The sequence below is a fragment of the Halichoerus grypus genome, chromosome 6 (genome assembly GCF_964656455.1).
Source record: "Halichoerus grypus chromosome 6, mHalGry1.hap1.1, whole genome shotgun sequence".
NCBI classification, from domain to species: Eukaryota; Metazoa; Chordata; class Mammalia; order Carnivora; family Phocidae; genus Halichoerus; species Halichoerus grypus.
The window spans coordinates 136,437,891-136,461,365 of record NC_135717.1 but is presented as its reverse complement, the minus strand read 5'-3'; the positions used below and the strand labels follow the sequence as shown (position 1 = coordinate 136,461,365).

Below are 23,475 nucleotides of genomic sequence, written 5' to 3'. Positions count from 1 at the left end.
AACTTACAAATGAGGGGAGCAAAGCCATTACTGCTCTGCCATCAATGGATTTATTTATGCTTTTTTTTTTTTTTGTAGTGGACTCAAGTTAGTTTTGCCTTTCTATATTCCCTTTTTTTCATAAAAACAACTCAATTCTTTTCTCTGTGTACCCACTACTCCTTCATTCTAAATTCATGTATTAATGGTTGGGCTTGCAGGTCTGGTCAATTAGATTCTCAGTAACTGATTCAAGGATGTACGTGTGCTTTATTCCAAGCCAAGAATAATTAGCCTCAGGAATTTTGCAAGGCACTATCAGAAAAGAAACACACTCTTTTTCTCGGAGTTTAACAAATCATAAAATGCAAGTCTATTTGATATTGACTATCCTTGTTACTTTGTCGGGGAGAGCCTTCTCAGATTCAAGCCAATATAGAAGAAAACAGCTGGGGAGCCCCTTCCACACAATCACGCTGAGCTAGTACCCGCGCCTGGAATCCAGCCGCAACCGCAGCCGCACCTGCCGCCTGCCACTGCCTCTGGACCATGGATCCCCACAAAGTGAGCAAGCTTCGGGCCTTCGTGAAAATGTGTAAGCAGGATCCGAGCGTTCTGCACACCAAGGAAATGCGCTTCCTGCGGGAGTGGGTGGAGAGCATGGGGGTTAAAATACCACCTGCCCCTCATAAAACTAAATCAGAAGACAATATCAAGGAAGAAAAAACAGATAGTAAGAAGGCGGAGAAAAACATAGACAGACGAACCATCAAGTGAGGAAAGTGATCTAGAAATTGACAATGAAGGTGTGAATGGACAAGATACTGATGCCCCTCAAGAAATGGGAGATGAAAATGTAGAGATAACCGAGGAAATGATGGATCAGGCAAATGATAAAAAAGTGGCTGCCACTGATGCCCTAAATGATGGTGAACTACAGAAAGCCATTGACTTGTTCACAGATGCCATCAAACTGAATCCTCGCTTGGCCATTCTGTATGCCAAAAGAGCCAGTGTCCTCACCAAATTACAGAAGCCAAATGCTGCCATTAGAGACTGACAGAGCTATTGAAATAAATCCTGATTCAGCTCAACCTTATAAGTGGCGAGGGAAAGCACACAGACTTCTGGGCCGTTGGGAAGAAGCAGCACATGATCTTGCCCTTGCTTGTAAACTGGATTACGATGAAGATGCTAGTGCAATGCTGAAAGAAGTTCAACCGAGGGCCCAGAAAATTGCTGAACGTTGGAGAAAGTATGAGCGAAAACATGAAGAGTGAGAGATTAAAGAAAGAATAGAAAGGGTTAAGAAGGCTCAGGAAGAACACGAGAGAGCCCAGAGGGAGAAAGAAGCCAGAAGACAATCAGGAGCTCAGTATGGCTCTTTCCCAGGTGGCTTTCCTGGGGGAATGCCTGGTAATTTTCCTGGAGGAATGCCTGGAATGGCAGGGGGGAATGCCTGGAATGCCTGGGCTCAATGAAATTCTTAGTGATCCAGAGGTTCTTGCAGCCATGCAGGATCCAGAAGTTATGGTGGCCTTCCAGGATGTGGCCCAGAACCCAGCGAATATGTCAAAATATCAGAGCAATCCAAAGGTTATGAATCTCATCAGTAAATTGTCAGCCAAATTTGGAGGTCAAGCATAATGCCCTTCTGACAAATAAAGCCCTTGCTGAAGGAAAAGCATTGACCACCTAATGGATGTCGCAATAATACAAACCAGTGCACCTCTGACCTTCTCATGAAGAAAGATGGGGTACTGTGAAGAGAATCCCTACCCCTCTGCCGCACATGCAACTGAAACATTCTATAGTGGTTTGCCATTAGGGTATTCATTCAGATAATGTTTTCCTACTAGGAATTGCAAACTTTAAACACTTTTTAAACCTTAAAAATATTTAAAAACATATTAAAAGGGTGTGTTAGTCCCTAAAACAAAAAAACAAAACAAAAACCAGATGGGAAGATGTCATTTCTTAAAGACATAATTTTACAACCTCAATAGACAATAGAGTCATGTCTGAAGTCCATCTAGTTATAGACTTTCTAGTACATGAAAATTCCTTTTGGTAAATAAGCCAGACTGAGTTGTGTTTCAATTTCTTAGACTCAAAAGAGCTCTGACTCATAAACTTACTTTCCAATCAAAGCTCCAAACTGCTGCATGTCTGCCCACTCTTAACTCAGAACATCATTGGCTTCTCATCTCTTCATTAGTAATTTTTCTTGTTTGGTTGTAGTAATACTATTTTGGGTTGATTACTTCAGCCCAAATCTGGAACTATTAGTAAGAAGTTGTGCCATACATAGTTCCACCGTACAAAGCTGCGATCATACAAAGTCATTTGAGGAATTGTCCAATTGTCTTGCAAACTCCACCTCCCTCCCCAAGGTTCATTCTTTTTTTTTTTTTTTTTTTTAAGATTTTATTTATTTATTTGACAGAGAGAGAAACAGTGAGAGAAGGAACACAAGCAGGGGGAGTGGGACAGGGAGAAGCAGGCTCCCCGTCAAGCAGGGAGCCCGATGAGGGGCTCGATCCCAGGACCCTGGGATCATGACCTGAGCCGAAGGCAGACGCTTAACGACTGAGCCACCCAGGCGCCCTCCCCAAGGTTCATTCTTATATGAAGATGCAAAATTAGAGGAAACTCACAGCAAGTCAGGTCATTAACTGATGAAGGCATGAACACAGATGATTTGAGAGCTCTTTAAGAGGCCACTGGATATTGGAAATGAAGGACAAGAGCAGAATTTATAATGACTTTGGCCTTCTTTGGTACCCAGGTGAGTAACAGCGCCATTAGGAAAAAGTCTTAGGGAAAGATAATATAATTCTGGGTGTATGTCTTTCTATCTCAACTATCCAAAAGCTAGTTTAATTTACTTCTCCCTGTATTATAATGATCTCATTGCTGGTTTCCTCACATCTACTCTTGTTCCCTGCTAGCTAAAGGGCAGGGAGAATTTTCAAAATCCAAGCCTGGATATTAATCTCTTTTGCTTCAAGCCCTTTAAAGACTTTCAAATGTTTTAAGGAGAAGCAAAAAAAGAATCCTTAACATGAACTTCAATTTCTAGGGGAATACTCTTCCAAAGGCACTGCAGAGTTCACCATCATCAAAGAAATAAATTTAGTGACATCAAGGGAAATTATGTAAATAGCATAATAGCACAGTCTGCCACCTTCTTGCCTGTCAGCCTCAGTCAGCCTACACTTTTCCCCTCTGGTAACTGACTGCCCCTTGGCAATCCCAGGTCCTCAGCACACCCAACTCCCTCTACTCCTGGGGCTTTTAAACATGCCTTCGCTCTGGTGGAGCAACCCAGCCTCCCACATCCCATTTCCCAAGTTAATTTTACTTAGTTTCCTAACACACTAGAGCAAATCCTCCTATTAAATCGACTTTGTAATTTTTACCAGATCTGCAGTTCTGTGATGATTCATGTGATTATTTGATTATTAAATGCATTTCTCACTGCACTGTGTGCTCCATGAAGGTAGAGACCATATAAGTTTCAGTTTGCCATTATATTCAGTGTCTTGTGAATGCCTGGCTCATCATAAATCCCTCATATGTATTTATTTCTTAAATAAATGAGTATTTTTTGAGAGCATATATATTTTTGTTAAAATCTATTCTTGCTTGCCTTTGCATGTTTGAGTCCATACGGATCAGCATTTAAAAAAAAAAAAAAAAAATTCTTCTCCCTCCTACGGCTCTGCCTTAGTTTCATTTTTATATATCACTGAGATGAATCCCTTCCTTTCTCCTTTGACAATAAATGCTTATGCCAAATATTAGTTGGTAGGATTCTGAATCCTAAACATATTATGTAATGTTTGTGTGTAGTTCCATGGATGGCATTGCTCTCAATTTAGGCAAGATTACTGATAACATTCCTTTGGTAAAGGAATTAATTTTTCTCACTGCAATTTATTTACCCTGGAAATGTCAGAAAACTCACTATTCAGAGGTTTCTTAATCTCTTGCCATTTAAAATGACAATTTATGTGGTAGGAATGGTGGCACAAAGGAATGTCATTTATTTCTGCAAGGTTTATGTAATGGACAGAGTGCAGACAGCAGATAAAGCTGAATATTTGTGCCTGGGATAGAGAATATTTTAATTGCAAATTCACCAGTAGAGGAATTCTTGTCACTACCTTAGAGGAGAATAAATAGATGATCTCCCTCTTACTTCCACATGCATACTTATGAACTTTATCGGAGAATCAGGCTAGACATAACTGTGCTGTTTAACTATTTCTATCCCGGGAAGTGTTTTAGCTAACTCATTAGCTACAATATATCTACTTTGGGGAGATCTCTGTAGAATTTGCTATTGATGATGGCTTTGCTATGTTAGGATGCCCAGTTTGCACTACTGGAAAGTGATTGGAACAGAGAAAATAAACAGTTAGTGCATAAGATTATAAACACTAGCATTTCTCAGTTTTTTGCTGACTGGATTTACAGGTATTCATGTAAGGTTTTTAATTTTCTAGATTATAGTGCTTATGACATTTCTGGCACTATTCCATACAAAATTAACTTATCAAATGGCCATGAATTATCAGACATTATTATAACCCTTCAGAAGAGGAAACTGAGGCATAGGGAGGATAACTTGCCTGAGGTCCAACAGCTAGTGAGTGCTGGCACCAGGACTGGATCTCAGAAATCTGGTGTCAGAGTCCATGTCCTTCACCACTATCCAGCATTCGTTCTTGTTTATCATAGATTCATTTGTTTTGTTTTGCATGGATCTCTAAAATTCACCGTGGCTTCAACTCAGATTAAAAACAAGAGTCTTAAGAAAAGTACAATCCAGTTAATGTTCATTTTATCTGCACATATTTACTTTAAAAAACTACTTGAAAGTGCACTGCTTGCTTCCCCTCTCTGTCAGTAAACTCCAAAATAGTTGCAACTTGATCTCCCTTCTCATACACTCTTCATCCAATAGGATGTTGATAGTCTCTCCATGAGGATGGGGCTGATGTTGTCTCCCTTTAAGTCTGTGCTTCGGGCATGTGCTTACAGTGAAAGTAACCAAGAAGAGGTCATTAAAGATAATGTAACTTCTGCCTGGTCATCCTGAGGTGCCTGATCTTGGAGCCAGTCACTATGCTGTGATGAAGCCCAGACCACATGAAGAGGACACATGCTGTTGTTCTGGTCTTCAACATCAGATGAGATCTCAGCCAACAGACAGCATCAGCCACCAGACATGTAGGTTAATACCACTACAGATGATTCCTGCCCCCAGTTTTTCAGTCTTTCCAGCTGAGACCTCAGCCATTGAAGATCAGAAATAAATTATCCCTTTTGTTCTCTGTCTGAATTCCGGACTTAAAAGGTCTGGAGGATAATAAAGTCATTTATGCCACTAAGATTTTAGGTTGGTTTGTTCCTCAGCATTAAATAACTGGAACAATAAAATAGGGCTAATTTCTCTCGCTTTTTATAAGGCATATAATTAATTAATATTTGAATTAGTAGTGTAATTAGAATTTTTCATTATAGTTAAATCCTAGATGAACTTTAAAATCACTTTAAATCAAGAGCATCTAATTTTTTAAAAAGAGTGAGAATTTAGGGGCATCTGGGTGGCTCAGTCGGTTAAGCGTCTGCCTTCGGCTCAGGTCATGATCCCAGGGTCCTGGGATGGAGGCCTGCATCAGGCTCCCTGCTCAGCGGGAAGCCTGCTTCTCCCTCTCCCACTACCCCCCTGCTTGTGTTCCCTCTCTCGCTGTCTCTCTCTCTGTCAAATAAATTAAAGAAGAAGAAGAAGAAGAAGAAGAAGAAGAAGAAGAAGAAGAAGAAGAAGAAGAAGAAGAAGAAGAAGAAGAAGAAGAAGAAGAAGAAGAAAGAGTGAGAATTTAAATTTGAATTTTAGGGAAAAGTTTTTTACTTTTGCTATATTAATTACTTAGGTATTTTTTTGTATTATCTCTTCTTAAATGTTTTGTGCCTCATTTTCTTTCTCTTTCAAATTCTTAGCTGCTAAAATCATGTTTTTTTATTATGATGATTACTCATAAACTTTTGCAGAGTACACTTTCTTGCATGGCCATGCAAGTATATTTGAATGATGAAGGCTTAACCATGTGCTCTGATATGCCTACCAAACTCTAGTATGAAGAAGTACATTCAAGGTCACCGGCATCTAAGATTGAAACTAATTTTATTTTAAATATTATCACTGGAAACTGCACTTCAATGAGGTATTTATTTTTCCAGCAATTTGAAGTATTCAATAGTAAATATTCTGGGACTGTGGAAGAGCAGTATCAAAGGAAATTGTCTGAGTGATTTTCAACTAAAAAAAAAATAATGAGAGTAGTGTGTGTGCGTGTGTGTGTGTTTTGAGACTGAATCTTCTTAAGCAGAGTATCTTAATCTAAGACTGTCCATGACTTAAAATATTGGAATAATTCAAGTTTACTGGAACTAAGTTTTAGTGCAATTTGTAAGGTTTTACTTGAATATGTTAAGTACCTGATTAAGATACATGAATATTTTATTTTGATATTCTTTAAGGATGCTAAAGTTTTTCAGTGTGTTGACAATTTTATGTGATATATTCATATGCCTTAATCTCTTAAATATATAAATCTCTTGACATTTTTTAAAATGTGAGGTTTAAAAAAGAAAACAACCACAAATATATTTAAATAGCTGTAATAATTTTTTTCATCTCATCACTACAAAATGGCAGACATCACATATTCTAAACAAAAGCTAGCAAGAGAATGGAAAGTGGAAGTGAGAAATGTTAATTAGTGCATGTGTTCAGGTAGAAATAAATGGGTATATTAATTAAAAATCAACAACAATATAAAACAAGTAGTAATAGTTTTTTGGGGGGGTTTCCTTTCTTTATTTAAATTCAATTAATTAACATATAGTGTATTATTAGTTTCAGAGGTAGAGTTCAGTGATTTATCAGTTGCATAGAACACCCAGTGCTCATTCCTTCACGTGCCCATCACCCAGTTACCCCATCCCTCCCAACCCACCTCCCCTCCAGCAACCCTCAGTTTCTTTCCTATGCTTAAGAGTCTCTTATGGTTTGTCTCCTTCTCTGATTTCATCTTGTTTTATTCTTCCCAGGTTTTTTTTTTTTTTTTTTTTTACTAACCAGAATCATGCTGTATGTATTATTCTTTGATGTGCTTGTTGGAGATGTTCTCAGCCTAGCACACTCCTTTTATCCATTCTATATTCCATAGAAATAGTGCCACTGTTTGGGTTGCTTCATTCTGCTGTTATAATTATGTCCACTTTTGTGCATAAACTTGAGCACAGGGGCTGGAATTTGAGGGAAAGAGTGCCAGTTTGAGCCCTTGGCAATCTGAGGTGAAGGCGTGTTGACTTGGCATTGAGCAGGTGGCAGGCTGTGCATACTGACTCAAGCAGAAAGGCGGCTGGACTGTGAATTTGGGACCCACAGGCTGATGGCATCATGTGTGACAGGGACATGGCTGGTTTTGCTTTTAACGTTTGTTTTTCTGGGAAAGTCTATCTCTCCTTCTATTCTAAATGAAAGCCTTGCTGGATAGAGTATTCTTGGCTGTAGATTTTTTCCTTTTGGCAGTTGGAATTGATCATGCTGCTCCCTTCTGGTCTGCGGAGTTTCTGCTGAAAAATCCACTGATAGCTGTATGGGTTTCCCTTGTATGTCACTGCTTTCCTTTTTCTTGCTGCTTTTAAAATTCTCTATCACTACTTTTGGCCATCTTATTTACTTTGTGTCTTGGTGCAGACCTCTTTGGGTTGGTTGTGTTGGGGGCTCTCTGTGCTTCCTGGATCTGGACTTCTCTTTCCTTCCCCAGATTCAGGAAGTTTTTAGCTACTATTTCTTCAGACAAATCTTCTGCCCCCTTTTCTCTCTCTTCTTCTTCTGGGATCCCTATCATGTGACTATTATGCTTGACAGTGTCACTGAGTTCCCTGGGTCTATTCTCAGTTTGCATATTTTTCCCCCTCTCATCTGCTCAGCTTGATTACTTCCCATTACTCTGTCCTCCAGGTGGCTAATCTGTTCTTCTACTTCCTCTTGTTTGCCATTTATTCCAGGTGGTCTGTTTTTATTTCCATTTAGTGAGTCCAATAGCTCTAATTGGTTCTTTTTTACGTCTTCTATCTCTTGGTGGAGGGTCTCATGGAGGTTCTGCACTCTTTTCTCAAGTCCAATAAGTACCTTTATGAGCATTACTTTAAATTCTCTATCAGACATATTACTTATCTCCGTTTTGCTTAAGTCTCCTGCTCTGATTTTGTTCCACTCTTTCATTTGGGACATATTCCTTTGTCTCCTCATTCTGTCTATTGCTGTATCTGTTTCTCTGTGTTAGGAAAGTCAGCTACGTCTCCTGCACTTGAAAGTAGTGGCTTTGTGAAGAAGAGGTCCTGCAGTGCAATGTCTCCTTTTCACCAGAAAATGGTGCTTCAGGGGGTGTCTCCTATGTGTGTTGCTACAGGCATGTCCTACCATTGTGGCTGGGATGTGTTTGCCGTCAGTCCAGCCTGCAATGCTCTCTGCCTGTTGTGGGCAGAGTCTGATGCCAGTGGTGTTAGTGGGCCAGTCTGAGGCTTCCTTGGGCTTGAGTTGAGTCAGAGCAGGTGTTTGCCAGAGATGAAGTAGCACCAAACTGCAGGCACTTTCCCTGTGTTGTCCCCTGAGAAGCTTTTGTTGGTGGTTGGGGCCTGCAGTCAGACCAGCTGCCTGCCTCCAGCCCACTGCTGGGGTCACAGTCAGACTGGTGTGTGGTTATCTTCCCCTCTCCCTGGAGCAGGACTCACTTTGGAGTGGTGCTGGCCCTTGTCTGGGCTGCACACACATTGCCAGGCTTGTGGCACCACTTTGATGGGATCTTGCTAAGAGCGATCGGAGGGGGTGGATCTGCTTTGCTGTGGCCTCTTGTCTATTCTGGGCTGTCGAGAGTCTGTTCTGCCAGTTTTCCAGCTGCTTTCTGGGTTATTTATGCCAATGTGGGTGCTCTCTAGGCGGCCACTCGGCAAGAGGTGAGCCCAGGCTCCTCCTACTCCGCCATCTTCCCAGCAGCCTCCACAAGGAGTAATAGTTTTAAGAGAAGTAGAAAATGGTATGTTTTCAACACTTTAGTTAAACAAAGGGTACTAAACACTTACTTTGAACCAGTGATTGGGATAAGCTTTGGGGACTCAAAGAGACCCTTACCCGCAAAAAATTGAAGTTCTGGAAACAGGTACATTTGACATAAATGTAATAATGACAATGATAATGACATAATGATATAATGACAATGTAATGTGTAAGTACATAGGTATTAAGTACATTGGTGGGCACAAAGTCCATAGAAACAAAGGTTCTCTGTATGGGAATCTCCCAAACAATTCTGGAGGAAGAGGATCCTTCACGAAAATGTTGAAGGTTAAATTAGAAGAGGATGGAAGAAAGAACATTCTGGAAATAAGAAGCCACATGAAATATAGTACTGACAGAATTATTTATGGAGGAACCAAAAACAATTTAGCATGGCTGGAGCATAAAATATGAATCAGGCTGCACTGAGTGATAGTTTTGAGCCATATCAAGCAAGATCTTGTATACCATAAGGAGCTATGTCTTCTTGTGTAGCATGAGGAATGAAGAGACATTAAAGAGTTCATGAGAAGGAAAGTGATAGGATCAGATTTTATTCAATTGTTCTGGGTAGGTCACTGAAGCTTTGTAGAAACTGGTTATAAATGAGAGATTTCTTTCAGTAAGCAAAGTCAGAGACCAAGCATCTAACTAGAGCAAGGAAGGCCAGAGGAGATCACGTATTCAAGAAATTCAAGAAATTTTGATTTGGTAAAGCTATCAATGTTTGGTTGAAAACCTAGCAGATGGGGAATGAAAAAGCAGTAAAGAACAGCTTTCTGTTGTAAAACTTAAATTACAAAAATGAAGCACAGCAGGACTTATTTATGATGAGGCTGAAGCCATTTAAGACAAGGTCTCATGTGCCATGTAAACTATAAAGCTTAAATTGATTTTCAATGATGTCACTCATTGAGGTAGAGAACATAGGAAGAAGATCAATTTTGGGAAATAATTTTGTTGTTAGCAATGATAAATTAGCAATTGTAAGATCATATTTTGAGCTTTTGGGCAAGGTTCTTGTGTAATAAAATGAGAAAAGTCAGATATGCACCAAAGTTCAGGGAAGAAGAAACCAGGATTGGATATTCCAATTTTTGGAACAGTCAACATGAAAATTTTAGTAAAAGTCATTAGACTACTCATAGAAAGTGAATACAAAGCAAAAAGAAATGGTACAAATGGAAACTTTAGAGAATTCCAATTGTTAAACTCACTGATGTACTGGTAAATGTTTAACAGACTCTCTTAAAAAAATGCTTGTCTATAAGTACATAAGATTATTCTAAATTTTACTAAAAAGGATGTGTAACAAAGTTTTTAAATAACAATAAGATATACAATACTCATTACTAAAAATTATTTAGAGTCAACCCATTCCCAGAGAATACTTTTGTTGATTTTTGCTGAACTCTTTGTATCCATAGCTAATCCGTGTTAGCAACTGATGAATGATTATAGTTGCTACATTAATGTTCGTTGATATTCTCCTGAATTGGTAAATTGAAAGTGGAACAATGAAGATGTATCTTAGAACTTCACTTGTGTCAATAATGTGAAACTTCTTTGCTGAATCAGAAAGTAATTTTTGAATATAGTAAAAATATTTTCTCATTTTTTGTGCTATTTAATGTGATGCTACACTTTTTAATATAATATTATTAACATTTTCTCTAACACTTTTGTAAGTCTAGAAAATAAACAAAGCAAATAATCAATACTTAATTTATAGTGCTTGCTGATTTCCATGGTTTAAGTACTCCTATCATGGTCAACTTCAAGCTCCCAGCATAGTGTCAATTAATGCAGAGCTTGGGAAAGATATGCAGTAGCACATTAAACATACAGATAAAATGCATGTAAATAACCCACAGAGCAAAATGTAGTAAAATAATTAGGAAGTAATGAATTGTGAGAACTTACTACATTTGTTTTTAATGCTGAAATATCCAACTGAGAAGTTAGAGGAAAGAATTCACAAAAGACCACCTTCACCTCTGACACTAATTATAAGTTTGGGAGGTTCAATTACTTGCAAGAAAGACTAAGAGAACTCACTAACAGCTGTTATACTTGCAGTTATGGTTTATTACAGGGAGCAGATACAGAGTAAGTCAGCTAAGAGAAGAAATGCATATGGCAGCATCTGGAAGACTAACCTATGTGGAGCTTCCAGTTGTCCTCTTCTCATGGAGTCAGCACAACCTTCTTCTCCCAGCATTGATGTATGACCGTGCATAGGGAGTAGGGTCAACAGGAAAGTTCTACTGAGCTTGGATATCCACAGTCCTTATAGGGGTTCTATCTAGTAGAAATGGCTGACTGCAGAAGGGACTGATCCTAGTTTTCAGCCCCTCAGGAGGTCAAGATGGGTGATCCAAAGCCCTCACTGTACATCACATTATTGATGTGACTCAGAACATACAGGTTAAATCACATTGGTGTGACTCCGAGCCCCTACCCTAAATCATATTGCCCCAAGGCAAATGAAGACATTCCTCTCAGGCATGACATTCCAAGGGCTTATTACCTTCCAGAAGCCAAGGGCAAAGACTAGACCTTTTTGAACAAGGTTAAATTCTTTACTACACAAATATAATTTATTTAATTATAAGTTTAGATAACTTAATCTTTAATAATGACTATGTTTCACATCTGGCTTTCAAAATTCTGGAAAATTTTACAGCAGCTCTTGTGAACTATTATAAATTGCTTCCAGCATGGCACTAGTTAAAATGGAAACAGAGAAGAGAGATCCGTGAAAGGAACAGGGATATAAAACAATACAATTGGAGAATATATTTGCAGGAAAAAAAATTTAGAAGAGGAGATGTGGTGCTTAAAAAGAACAAAATGATCAATAGTTAAGTCCAATAAATAAGGTCTCAAAACTCTTTTCTTCACAAATAATATGTTTTGCTGATCAAAGGACAAAAAGTTTATGCAAGATTGTTATAGTGAAGGAGTGGTAGGAATAAACTGGATATAAAGGTTGCTTGCTTTTTATTTAATTTTCATGGGAAAAGTTTAATAACTTGGGCATAGGATGTATAAGAAAATCTAATGTAAATTTGACAGACGAAATATATTGTAATCCTGATTTTAAGAACTGTCCCAATGTAACTTACAAAGATCATAAATAACCAAATGGAGATATAATATTTAACTCCTTATGTAAAAACATATTAAGAGATAAACTATGTAATTTAAGTGGTCAAAACAGCTGCCAATACCCACATCCCTGTCCTCCATGGTGAGAAATTCTTCTATCAGGTGTTTATTCTTCTAGCATTCTAAGCAGAAGAGATTTTTAAAAAGAGAACTTTGTCATTTGTTTTTCTCTTTAAAGTAGGTCCTTGTTATGGGACTAAATCAACCTTTATGATGTTGACCCACAGAAGTAGAAACTATAGAAAATTAAGGTGCTAATAAAAGGAAATAGTGCCCCTGAAGGAAAAGAAAGAAAGGGACACTAAAATCAAAGTGTATTAAATGGTTTAATAAAGGATAATGGGAGACTTCATTTGCATACCATTTGTATATATGAGATTATTATTTTCATCATACATAAGATAAATGTATCATACATAAGATTTTTCCTCCCTTGATTCTTGTCAAAAACCAACTAACTCCCATGCTTTTCATGTTTTGGTCTTTCTTGTACTTTATATTTTTCAACAAAATGAGTTGTTAAATAGTTTGACAATTAAAAGTGCCATTTGTATTATTTATTGACAGAAATATGACCTATGGAGTCATGCAGAGTAGGGTTAACAAGAGATTAAGCTTGAACTGGTGAATTACTTAATTTTGGGTATTTGATACCTCAATATACAATGAAGATATTAGGATTTGTATTATAGCACTCAATATAATAATGCACACAAAAGCATTTTAACATTATTTTGACAGGTACATGGCAGTTATGTGAATAAATTAATGTAGAATATTATCTAGCTTTTCTATAATAATTCATTTTGGTTTCTCTGTTAGTGATTCTTCCTTCTTTGCTGATATGACAACTGAGGCACAGCTTTTTTCCATATAATTATCAAGGAATATCTGCATGTGTACAGGTGTAAACTTAGCTAAAATCCCCTTTTGTAGAGTGCAGTACAGGGTCTTGCATATTTGTTTATGTCCAAAGGTTTTCTTGGTAGCAACTCTGCTAATTCTCTCTACCGTAAATTGATATTTAAGAGATGAGTATGTTCATTAAAGATAACAACACTGCTGTATATCCTATTTACAGTCCCAGCATTGTCTAATATATGTTTAAGCATTTGCTCAATTAGTATTTGATTTATTAAGATGACATAGTATTTTATAATTAATATTTGGGGTAAAAATCTATTCTATTGCTAAATTGCATGGAACGTGGCATAATGATGAATGAGGCCTCAAGTCCAGCTTGGCCCTTTAGTAGCCATACGACCTGGTCTACTTACTCAGGCTCTCTGGGTCATGTTTCCTTATCTTTAAAATAGGGTAATACCTATTTCATGCAGCTCTAAAGATTTATAAGTTTTACATAAAAAGCTTAGCACAGCTCCTGACTTAAGTTAGCTCTCAATAAATATTAATTCTCTCCTGACCCATCATTCTCTAGAAGTTGAATTATATGCATGCATTATAGGCAAAGTAATTAATAGCTGGTGCTGCTAACATCTTAAAAGTGTTAGTTACAGGGACGTCTTATATTCTATAAACGCCAGAGGATAACAACAACATCTTTAAGGCAAATGTGCTCAAATAACTTGTGACAGCAATCTCACTACCAGCAAATAAATTATAATAGTAGTAATTTCCCCATGAAATTGGAAACCTTTTCATAAGAGAACAGTTCTTTTATCTTTAACTTCATAAATCACAGTATATAATGTGCTCTCAACTTGAAAATAAAGATGTACTTTGGTAGATGTTGAAATTTATAACGTTGTTACCTGCAGCACTAGAAAAAATTCCACTTTAAGGAAATCTGACTGCAGTTTTTTCAGTGAGACTGACTACTTTTGCCTACATAAAAAAAAATGTGAAAATTATGTTATGAAATCTCTCTGCTATTTGGTTTTCAAGGTACTTTCTGACTTCAACTGATTATTGGTGATGTCAATAGTGTTTTACTGTCTGTACATGGCATGCTTCTAAATAATTGAATAGTCCTTACGCTGTTTTTGTTCATACCATTATTTCAAATAACTAGATCCCATACATGTCACTGATGCCAGAAGCTCATTTTGTTCTCCCGAGAATAAAATGTGCCATTGCATTCCACAGATTAAAAGGACTCTTTACTCTGGATGGGCCTCTGACAGACTGCTTGTAATATTGGTCATGAATAAGGATTTTTATTTTCTTTTATTTTTTTATTTTTTAAAGATTTTATTTATTTATTTGAGAGAGAAAGACAGAGGGAGCAAGCAGGGGGAGGGGCAAATGGAGAGGGAGAGAGGGAATCCCAAACAGACTCCATGGGGAGCAGGGATCCTGATGCAGGCCTCGATCTCAGGACCCTGAGATGATGACCTGAGCCAAAGTCAGATACTTAACTGACTGAGCCACCCATGTGACCCATGAATAGGGATTTTTAAATGATGATTTAGGAAAATACATACAACTTGAATATATTTTGAATTTTATATTTTTTCTATTTTCCATTTTTTGGGATAACTTAAAAATAATGCTATTTGCCTGAAAGTATATTAATGAGCATTTTTAATTTGGTAGTAATATCTTTCATATTTTAGATTATTCTATATGGTTTTGTGTCCTTATGTATTTGTTTATAAAATTGTCCCTATTAAAACATGCCCCTTCTTACTCAACAACTTTATAAGAGAATTATGTTATTTATTCACAATTAATATTATAGAATCTAATTTTTTTCTGATCCTAAATCCGTGGCATTTAGTCAGTGGTATACAAGTGCCCTTGTATATTATTTTTTTCTCAGAATAAACTTTTGTTGTACAACTGGGAAACATATTTCAAATTCAGTTTAATTCTATTTCTCCAAAAAAAGAAGTATTTTCTGAATATACAAATAAAGGAGCAGCCATGGAAGTACATCACTCAGATCTTCTATAAGGGAAACTGATACGGTGACCTTGGATGGAATGATAGTCAGCTATTGTCCCTTTAGAACCACTACTGCATTTACACAGAAACCATGTTTCCCCAGGCTGCTCCTAGCCAATAACTGAGCATAGTACCAGTGTTGGCCCACTTTTACTCAATGCAGTATCTCTCTAATGGGTAACTTTTACTTAGGGGTTCTGGCTGAGGCTTTTATTTTTTTTATAAGTATACTAGAGTATAAGGCTATTCTTACCCAGTTCTTATTTCCCTCTCTATTTTTATATCTCTCAGATCTGAATCATGGTATAAAGACTCTGCCTACTCCAGCTCCCATCCCTTTATTCTTCACAAATATTTGCCCCAATAAATTTCTTGTATCTTAGCATCCATTTTTCAGAGGACCCAAATAGATACAGGTAGGGCCAGGAGTGGTCCAAGGAAACAGGCAGTAAGATGGGGTTTTGGCGAATGGCAAAGGAGCCTATACTGAGTGCAATACGAGGGCACAATAGTCCCTAGTTCAAGGTGGTAGCCCAACTGCTGAATATTTCCCCAGTGTAAGCTTGGTAAATAATCTGGTAGAGAGAAAAACCACCCTAAGGCCAAAGGAGTTCCCTCAAGTGTTGTGCCTCTCCTGGTTGCTAGGCCAATATGTAATATTAAACTTCAGCATATACCAGCTGGGGACCTGCTGGGACTGATAAGGAAATAAAGAAATTACATATCAAGATATGCACAAGAATTATTTAGCATGTACCATCAGGAGCCAGAGGAATATTACTGGGATTGGATTTTGAGGGTGCTTCATCAGAACATAAGATCAGAATGTGTTGAATGTGTTGAATTACGGGAACTTTCTTAGAACATAGGATTTAACAACCCATCAAGGACTTCAGGGATTGAGGCAAACTCACTGTTAGGATGATAGCCAAAGCTGAATGCAGGAGAAGAAGCACTGAGCAACTAAGTAGACAAAATAACTCAACCAGTTGACTTTAGCCAGTGTTCATAATAGGCCACTCTGGATCTTGCATCATGAGCACATGAATGAAGTGGCCAATGATGGGTGATAAAGAGGCCACACATAGGTTCAATATAATGGGTTCCCACTCACCAAAGTCAATCAAGGCATAAATGACTGAGGGTACAATTTGCTAGCAATGGATGCTAATGCTGAACCCCCAATTGGGTACTTTTCCATGAGGCAAGAAACAAACTCTTCTGTCACAATTCTACCACTTCCATCCTAGAATGCCAGTGGTTTGTCCTGATAAGAATAGATACCTATTCTAGTATATGTTTGACTTTCCTGCCTATACAGCCTTAGCCAGCAACACAGTCTGGGAGATTACAAAATGCCTTACTTACAGACATGGAATCCCACTGCTTATTATATGATCTGCAGACTCACTTTACAGTGAAAGAATTGTAAGAGTGCAACCTATGACCTGGGATAATGGGCTTTGCTGATCCAATCACAAATCACACTATCCAGAAGCAGTCAGTCTCATAGATTACTGGATGACATAGCTGAAACATTACTGTGGAGGCAATATGAAAGGGTGCCAGACTTCAGGAGGTAGGACATATAGTAAAAATCAAAAAAGTTTGAATGTGTTTGGTGGCCCTATTTAAAAGAATTTGTAGATCCTGGAGTCAAAGGATGCACTATGGTCTGAATATTTGTGTCTACCAACATTCATAAGTTGAAATCTTAAACTTCCAGTGTGATATTACTAGGAGGTAGGGACTTTGGGAGGTGCTTAGGTCACAAGGGTGGAGTCCCATGAATGAAATTAGTGCCTTATAAAAGGGGACTTCAGAGAGATCCCTAGTCCCTTCCACCATGTGAGGATAAAATGAGAAGTATACATTCTGGCAGAGGCGCTTCACCAGACCATGCTGGCACCATGATCTTAGACTTCTAGCCTCCAGAACTGTAAGCAATAAATTTCTGCTGTTTATAAGCTACTCAGTCTGTGGTATTTTGTTGTAGCAGCCCAAACAAACTAAAATGGGATGGAAGTAAGAGTAGTCCTACTAATTATTGCTCCCAGACTCACTGGGGGACCTGATGTTCCCTATCCCCCAAACCTATAGCTCTGAAGATGGGAAGTCCCAATTCTCAAGCAGGGAACACAGAAAGACAGGTGACACCTCAAGAGAATCATTGAATTTTAAGTTAGAACTGCTGCTAGACCACTTTGGACTCCTTGTGTTTGGGGAAATGGAATCACCATGTTGGCAAGAGTAGTTGACCCTGATCAACAGGAGGAGATAGGGCTGTTTTCACACAATGGGGCCAGGGAAGAATACATGTGGAAGCCAGGTGATCTGCTTGGGTACTCTCTCACCTAATTTACTCTCTCACCTAATTTACAGAGAATGGAGACATTCAACAACATGTGCTGAGAAATGTGTGGTTTTCAAGGGTTCAGACCCTTCAGGAATGAAAGATTGTGTCACACCACCAAATAATCCATCAGGACTTGCTGGAGTGATGGCAGAGAGTAAAGGAAGTTTAGCATAGCTAGCAGATAAAGGAGAGGACAAGTATTAGCTTCATTCCCAAGATCAACTGCAATGACAGACGTCATTCATTTCCCTAACCTCCCCTTCTACACTTTCTCTCAGGAAAAGAAACCAATGAGAACCCTGAAGGAATGGCTTTCCAGTCCTAAAAGGAAAATTAGGTCTCTACAGTGGAGCCACACAGATTTCTTTTAAAGAGAATCTGCTGCTGTGGTCATGGTTGATCAACAACTCAGCTCCCACTCTTTGATCCATCATTGTATTTACACTGAGGCCACATTTTCCTTGGGCTGCAATGTAATGAAGCATGGCAGTATATTAGTGCCAGCCCCTTGCTGCCAGGTGAGAGATTTCTTAACGGGGAAATTTGCTTTGGGATCCCTCATCAGCCTGGCCAGAACATGCTGCAATAAGGCCCTTTCTATTCAATCATCATTTTCTTCTCTGCTTTTACAAATGAAGACCTGCACTGTGCTTTGAAGCCTCTCTCTGTCTACTCCTGCTACCTTTATCTTTATATTTCATAAGTGGTTTCCAAATAAATTTCCTGCAAATCAAATCCCGTCTTGGCCTCTGCTTCTTGGAGGATTCCAACTGACACAGAGGTCATCAGTACCACTATGTGCTACTTTTGTTTATTATATTTTTCTATGTACTGCAGAATAGTAAAATGTGTTGTTTACATGTCTGTATCCCTACTGGGCAAGGAGGTTTTAGGCTATCTGGTAATTAGGGATGGGCCTAACATAAAATCTAATATATACTATGTGAGTAATACATGTTTTTTGGATAGAGTTTTATTAAATTTATGTTCTTCACATCGCATGTCTATATCAAATTTAGCATTTTCATATTGTATAATTATTGATTAGTCTCTCTCCAATCACACTACTAAGCTGTGAGCCATTCAGAGTAAAGATAATGCTCATTCATCTTTGTATTCTCAGTACATAAAGCCACATTGTAGAAGCTAAATAAATGCTTAAAAAAGCTAATTTTACTTATTTTAAATGTTAATAACCCATATGAAATAACATAAAATAATAGCATAAATTAATGATTAAGTCATTATTTCATAATACTTGGGTGTTTATCAAATATAAAAAGCAAATAAAAAACCCAAAAAACAAGTAACCCAATTTAAAAATGGGCAGAAGACATGAACAGACATTTCTCCAAAGAAGACATACAGATGGCCAACAGACATGAAAAGATGCTCAACATCACTCATCATCAGGGAAGTGCAAATCAAAACTACAATGAGATATCACCTCACAACAGTCAGAATGGCTAAAATAAAAAACACGAGAAACAAAAGGCATCAGCAAGGATGTGGAGAAAAAGAAACCCTTGTGCACTGTTGGTGGGAATGTAAACTGGTGCAGCCACTGTGGAAAACAGTATGGAGGGTCCTCAAAAAGTTAAAAATAGAACTACCATATAATCCAAGAATCACACTACTGGGTATGTACCCAAAAAATACAAAAACACTAAATAAAAGGGATACATGTACCCCTATTTTCACTGCAGCCTTATTTACAATTGCCAAACTATGGAAGCAGCCCAAGTGCCCATTGATAGATGAATGAATAAAGAAGAAGTGTGTATACACACACACACACACACACACACACACACACACACACACACACACTGAAATATTATTCAGTCATGAAAAAGAATGAAATCTTGCCATTTGCAACAACAGGATGGAGCTAGAGAGTATAATGCTAAGCAAAACAAGTCAGTCAGAGAGACAAATACCATATGATTTCACTCATATGTGGAATTTAAGAAACAAAATAAATGAACAAAGAAAAAAAAAGAGAGAGAAAGAGAGAAACAAACCAAGAAACAGATTCTTAAATATAGAGAACAAACTGATGGTCACCAGAGGGGAGACGGGTGGGGATGGGTTAAATAGGTGATGGGAATTAAGAGTACACCTATCATTATGAGCACTGAATAATGTATAGAATTGTTGAATCTCTATATTGTACACCTGAAACTAATATAACACTGTATGTTAGCCATACTGGAATTAAAATAAAAAACAATAAAAAACTGCAAGATTTTAGAACTTATTAAGTTGCATCTCCTGACATTTTAGGAAAAAAAAATCATGAGAAGATAAAAAGCAAAGATCCCTAATTGATTAAAATAAGAATAAAAGTACAATGGTGGTTCTTAAAAGGTTACCTCTGGTCACTGGATGCTCTTGAGGGTTGCTTTAGGTAAAATAAATAATTTCTTTATTGATTTAATTCATTCATCATATCCATATTGAGCATCTCTTAAGTGTTAACCACTAAATTAGACACCATAATATTTTCTCATAGTAGAATATAATTATATATAATGGGCCACATTTAAATATTTCTTTCTTTATTGATACTTATTTTATTATGTATTATTTATTGCAGCTTTTTAATAATTATTAATATACATTGATATATATTTTTAAAAGACAATTTCATAGATGTTAACTTTACATATTAATATTTATTTTATTTATTCTCTTAATATTTATATTATTTATTCTCTTTCTCTATTGGTTTCTCTTCTCAAACAAACACAAAAAGCAACAACAATAAAACAAAGAAACTAAAAAATTAAAAGGTCATAGCTCCCTTAAATAAGGACAAAGTATTTTCTTTGATTCTGTCTAAGAAATTACAACCTTATTGTTGTTCTTGCTGTCACAATTAAGTGTTTTACCTTACTGGCCTTAACTTCTTATAGTTCCTTACCGATAAACTATCAATTGGGCAGCCATTATTCCATGGAAGCTACTCTTTCAAAGATCAAAAACAGCTGCTGGTAATTCCCAAGAGTGTTTAAAATTTCCTACCATGAGACTCTGTGACACAGGAACATGTGATCTATGAAGTGGGAGGAGGAATATAATTGACTAGAGAATGTCTCAAAATGAAGTAAAACATTTGAGAATAAAATAGATCAGGTTAAAGAACTTAGAAAATGAAAAAAATAAAAAGCTAGGAAATGATTAAATTAGAGGAAGCAACAATAGAAGTTAAGCTCTAACATCAGTGTGGTAAACCCAATTCAGCTCTTATTAGCCATCAATTTGAACAATAAATAAATAGTAAAAATTTTTTTAAAAAGAGCCATCTCTGTGAGCAGGGTGTATTTAGCAGCACCGTATAGAAACAGCAAAAGCACCAGGTGTTATCCAAATACTGTCTTTTCACTACCTAGATTGGAAATGTCTCAGCTTTGCCTTTTGTCATTTTCATCACCCCCTATTAAATTCAATACCTCTTTGTGGGACATAGTTTGTTATCTTCCTAACCAGTCTTTTTGATTCCAGATTTTTCTTCATCTAATACATTTTCAACCATGTCATACAAGCTGACTTTCTAAATCTGATTATATTATTCCTCCTCTCAAAAGTGTGCAGTGTTTTGTTTTGTTTTTTCCTTGGGGATAAAAATATCCAAATTCCTTAATACAACATTCAAGAGTTTTATAATTTGTTTTCAACCTGCATTTTCATCTTGACCTCAGGTCATATTTCTTAATATTTTACATGTTGAGCTTGCTGTTTTGCCCCAAATTCTCATTAATTCCTTCTCACTGTGGCTTAATCTATTCTATCTGAACTGTCCTTCTTTTTCTCTGATTGTTGAGTGATGTATCACTTATCCTTCCATCACAGCTAGAATGTAGTTCCTCTGTGAAGACTATCTAGATTGAATGCCACCAAGTATAACTAACTGCACTCGTGTAACACAAGTACTGGTAGATGTTCTCAGTACCCCCAGAAGATGGTTCAAACCTAGGCTAAATGGTTATGTTTGAATCCCTTTTCCTAGATCAGTGCCTGATAGAATTAACAATCAACAAATACGTATTAAACTTTATTGAATAGGTAGGTCTTTGTCTCATGAGACTGTCTGTGGTTATCAACATCTGAATATAGGTTTAGTAAATGTATAGCTCTGATTTTGTGAAACTCAAGCTGAAGATTGGGTTAAGGGCATGGTTAGACCCACCAGAGAGGTCAGATCATTCTGTGGGGTAGGCTAACATATAAATGAAGTCTCAGGGCTGGATCTAGTGGACAAGGCAGAGCAGGGTCACATTTGTTTCTGGAAGGTTTTTGAGCAATTATGTTTTCTCTTTATACAAAGAAGTTGACCCAAACATGCCACGAAGTGCCTACAGATATATACAGATTGGGAATGATAGAAACACAGATACTATGATTCTCATAAGGTTCAGAAAAAAGGGTCATTTCAAAAATCTTGGAGTCAAATAAATGCATGGAATGGGATCCAGAAATGATTATTTTAGTCAGCAGTGAGGGTTGTAATAAAAGGAATGATTTGGTATAAGTAAAAAATGGCTCTTTCTTAGACAGGATTCAGTCAGAAAAAAAAAAAAAAAAGTTTTAACTGCATCTGTCCTGTATTCCCTAGGGCTTTATGTGTCCTGCTGTCCTCTGGGATTACTTAAGGGAGCCATGACAAATTCTAATGAATCATACATAATGAAAACTAAGAAAACATTCTGTATATTTGGAATAAGAGCTTTCTTCCTTTCTCCTGACCAGAAAAGTTAACCATTTCAAAACACTTTAAATGATTAGCATGATTTTCTAAATGATTTTTATTTAGTCTTTATAAAAATAATACAATCAACTTTTTCTTAAAGATAAGATAAATGAGCACAGTATAAACTCATTTAATTTTAGAGAATAGAGTAACTTTAGAAATGGTAAGTTTAACCCTCTCATTTTACAGTTATGAAAATTTTGCTAACTAGGGAAGATGTTTCCCCTGGACAGCTAGTGTCAGAGATGGGTCTGGAACCCATGACTTTTGTTCTCTTTTCCATAACATAATTACATCAATTTTATTATTATCTAATGCAGGAGTTGGCAAACTATGGCCCATGGGCCAAATCTGGCTTGCTGCCTGATTTGGTAAAGTTTGCTGGAACCTAGCTATGCTCATGTGTTTACATATTGTCTGTGGGTGTTTCCATGTGACCACAGCAGAATTAAGTAGTTACACAGAGACCATATAGCCCTTGGAACCTAAAATATTTACTATCTGACTCTTTACAGAGAAAATTTGCCAACCTCTGATCTAAACCTTTTGTGAGAACCTTACACGCTTTCCTCATTCTTCTCCCAGTTTATTTTCCTTGCAACTACCCACTCTCCAGCAGCATCCACACTCTGCTATGGGACATGCACATGGGAAAGAAACAGAGACCTTTATACTCCAGCAAAGATTGCCCACTTTTTATCCCAAACTAAATTTTCCTAAAGGAGATCATTTGAATGCCTTGCTAAGGAGCCATTAAGAAACTTAATAGGCATTCTAAGTTGGACAATAGGTACACATTGTAGACATCATCGCTATTGGCCCTAGTATACACAAGCAGTGATAATAATTGATAATTTAGAGGTCTGCTGCAAGAACTGGCTTCAAAGGTTTTGTCAAAGGACTGCAAACAAAGGCATACATATTTAAGATTAGATAATTTTGTATTTTTTTGGATAATTTTGTATTAATGTCTTTTTGAATTGTTTTTGTGATGACAATTTACAACCACTATTCTCTCTGTGATGAGAATTTTGCCTGAGAGTCCTTTCCTGAAGATCCATTCACCATCTGAATTGATAATGGTGAACACCCTGGCTAAGAAACCAAAATAATGGTATCACTAGCCCCCCCTTTCCCCCACCCCCCCCGCACAGAAGTAATGCTTGAATGGGT

General features: G+C 37.3%; 1 pseudogene; it reads left to right on the top strand.

Moving 5' to 3' along the window:
- The first annotated feature begins 528 nt into the window (after nt 1-528).
- Nucleotides 529-1,654, top strand: LOC118538740 (hsc70-interacting protein pseudogene; annotated as a pseudogene).
- Nucleotides 1,655-23,475: the final 21,821 nt, after the last annotated feature.